This window comes from Tursiops truncatus, chromosome 1 (assembly GCF_011762595.2).
Source record: "Tursiops truncatus isolate mTurTru1 chromosome 1, mTurTru1.mat.Y, whole genome shotgun sequence".
In the NCBI taxonomy this organism is placed as follows: Eukaryota; Metazoa; Chordata; class Mammalia; order Artiodactyla; family Delphinidae; genus Tursiops; species Tursiops truncatus.
Genome location: NC_047034.1, coordinates 169,657,732 through 169,661,536, shown reverse-complemented (window position 1 = coordinate 169,661,536; position 3,805 = coordinate 169,657,732).

The following is a 3,805-nucleotide window of genomic DNA, read 5'->3' as shown; positions in this document are numbered from 1 at the left end:
GTCCTGGCCTGGGTCCCAGCATCAGGGTGACCTTCACATTATCAGATCCTTGTGGCTCTGGGGGCGGGTGCCTCCTGCCTGAGGAGGGACCATCAGAGAGCTGAGACCCAGGCCATCACAAAGCATTGTCATCTCAGCGTCTGAACCTTCCCTCCACACCCTCGCACCCAGGAGACATGCTTGCCTGCTGCCTCTCCACCCTCCACAGTGTCCAGGCCACCCAGGTCTGACCACACCTGAAAGTCCCAGAGAGCCTCAGATGCGAGGCCACACACTCACCTGGAGGCCTGCCACCATGGAGGTCTTTCCTCCTGGAGCCAATGGAGTCCAGAGCCCAGCCTTGGGGTGACATGACTGGGGTGCAAATTGGTTAGTTGTTCTGTGTCTGTAGGCTGATCACCTACTGTGTGGTGGGCACTGTCCTTGGTCCTGAAGATCCAGTTGAGAACAAAGTCCCTGCTCTTACAGGGCTCACATCCCCATGGGACAGTAAACAAATATAATGTGAGATGTAAGAGAGCATGTGAGGACCTGACGGGGTGCAGTGAAGGAAATAGGGTGGGCCAAAGAGGGGAGGAGGGAGGATGGAGTTTTTTGGAAAAGAACGTTGTAGACATCTCGGAAAACAATTTTAAAAAACTAACCCTTGGCTTCCCTGGTGGCACAGTGGTTGAGAGTCTGCCTGTCGATGCAGGGGACACGGGATCGTGCCCCGGTCCGGGAAGATCCCACATGCCACGGAGCGGCTGGACCCGTGAGCCATGGCCGCTGAGCCTGCGTATCCGGAGCCTGTGCTCCGCAGCGGGAAAGGCCACAACAGTGAGAGGCCTGTGCACAGCAAAACAAACAAACAAACAAACAAAAACTAACGTTTTGTTCCTCCTTGAAGCATTTGCTCAGTTAAGTGATAGAACTACACAGATTTACAATGAATACAGAAACCAAATTCTTGGTAGGGAACATTTTATAAAACCAAGAATCACTTGATAAAATGTCCTTCCCTGGGAACCTCCCTAAATTATGGCCAGCTGGGGAGGAGCTGGGCTCTGCTTTGGCCTGCCTTGCTAAGCCCAAGATGAAGCCCCCCACCCTTCTAAGCCTCAGTTTCTTTAGCTATAAAATGGGGTCACCACCGCACAACCCCACCTGATAGAACAGCTGGCCAGGCTCAACAAGGGGATCTCTAGAAAGCTTTCATACAGTTCACCCCTAGCCAGGCAGGCACTGCACTAAGCAGCACTGCTGAGTGCCTGCTAGATGCACTGTGTGACGCTCACAGCTGAGTCAGGATCTGGGGGTCCCTTCCTTGCTCGGCTCTCCTCCACGTCCTGGGATTCAGTGGTGCTAAACTCTCAGCTAGGGCTCAGCCCCTCGGCCGGCCTGGCTGGTCCTCCCCAGGCAGGAAAGGGCACATGGCTCCTTTAAGGCAGGCCCCAGCTGGGCTTCTTGGATATTGGAGCAGGACGAGATTAGGTGGCAGAGGCTCGGGGCCCAGACCAGATGCGCCTGAGCGGGGCCTCGTTATGTATTCATGAGCTGTGAGGAAAAGAAATAAAAGGATTCATTATCAACCAAACTGTTACTAATGACATGTACCTGGAGCCCCAGCACCTCTGGAAATCTAATGCGACACACTCGGAGAGCAAATGTATTCCCGGGCTCTGCGCGTGGCCGATGGAAAATGTCTCCTTCCCGCTCTTCCTCATTGCCATTCACTGGGGCGACATTTACAATTCTTCTGCCATTATGTCCGACCAGGGCCTCTGAGCCTCTGTCACGACCTGCACATTAGCTGAAAATTGGAAATTCCACAGCGTGGCCGTGGCCGTGGCTATGGTGGGCTAGGACGCAGCGGGCCGTGGGAACCAGAGGCACACTGAACTGAGTGAGGGGGTACCGAGGGGCAGGGGCTTGGGGACAAGAGGATGGACAGTGCTGCCAGCCTTCGGGGTCCTGCTGGCCCTGATCCATCCCCAACCAGGTCACCCACGACACCAAGCCCAGCCCTGGGGTACCAAATCCCCTTGGGCGGCCAGGAAGACGACCCCACCCCTTTTACATATATACCTTTGCACTCCCTCCCACCCCCATCCTGCTGTGAGAGTCCTGCTGCCCCCTGCATAACCATCCCAATCCTTTGTTCCCTCAAAGCCTCAACGAAAGTAGTTACAACAACCAGACAAGGAACATTAGTCCAGATCTTATTTTGCAAGATAAAGGTGTACCGGGAGCACTGCATGGACACTGTCTCACCTGATCTTCACCACCATGCTCTGAGGTGGGTTCTCTTTTGATCCCCACTTTACAGATAAGAAAACCCAGGTTTAGGGCTCCCCTGGTGGCACAGTGGTTGAGAGTCCGCCTGCCGATGCAGTGGACACGGGTTCATGCCCTGGTCCGGGAAGATCCCACATGCCGCGGAGTGGCTGGGCCTGTGAGCCATGGCCGCTGGGCCTGCGCATCCGGAGCCTGTGCTCCGCAATGGGAGAGGCCACAACAGTGAGAGGTCCGTGTACCCCAAAAAAAAAAAAAGAAAACCCAGGTTTGGAGAGGTGAGGGGACCTGCCCAAGGTCACACAGCTAGGAAGGAGCAGACCTGGGATTTGAACCGGGGCTAGGGTGCTTCTAGGAGTTGGGCCTTGCCTTGGCACCAAGTGAAAACCCCAAGTTCAAAGCTCAGCTCCTCCAAGAAGCCTTCTCAGGCAGACCTCAGCCCACTGTGATGAGACTCCTGGGATGGGCACCTCTAGGCTGGCTTGGATCAGCTGTCCCACGGCACAAACCATGGACTTCTGTTTAATGCACCTTCATGGGAAAGATGCAGCTGCCTGTCCTGACGGCTATGCCCCAAGGAGAAGGTGCCCCATCAGCTGTGTTTTCTGCATCATTCTGCAGTGTCTAGCACCCCTCAGGTGCACAGTTAAGTCTTGGCTTAATTGTCCCCATAGGCTTCGGAGGCAGAGCTAGGATTGACTGGGAGAGCAGAGAAGACTCTTTTGGGCCCTACCCAAGGAAGAGCTTTGAACAGGATTGATGGATAAAATACAGTATTTCAAATAAACAATGAATAACTTTTTAGTATAAATATGTCCCAAATATAGTTTATCTGAAATTCAAGTTGACTGGGTATCCTGTATTTTTATTTGCTAAATCTGGCAGTCCTAGCCTTGAGATATCCCAAACTACCCCACAAGGGGTCTGGCTCACCTGGGGATATGAGTCAGTGCTCCAAACCACTAATTCCCAAGCTCTTAGAAGTTTCAGCTAGAGATTCTATTTCCCAGACCTCCTTGTGATGAGGTGTGGTCACATGAGTAAGTTCTGGTCAGTGGGATGTGAATAAAAGTGACATAGGACCCTTCTCGGTCATGCCTTAAAAGGAAACAATAGACACTTCTCTTGCCCTTTCCCACTTCCTGTTTGCTGGGTTGCAGATGAGATAGCAGGAGCTGCAGCAGCCATTATGGACCCAGAGGTAGAAGCCATATGCTAAGTGTGGCAGAGTTGCCCTAGCAGGGCTGAACCACTTATTTCTGGAGTATTACTCAAGGTGAAAAGAAATTAAATAAACAAAAAACTTCTAAGTTGTTTAAGAAACTGTATTGTTGGGTTTATTTTTTCTAGTAGCTTATACTAATATGTAATACTAAAATACTCTCTCACCAAAATGTCAGCTCCCATGAAGAAGGGACTTAGACTTATTCACTGTTATAATACCAGTGTGTGTCACCAGTCAAGTCATCGATAAATATTTCTTGAACAAATAATGAATGAATGACCTGGATGACCTCTAAGTGTATGTTAA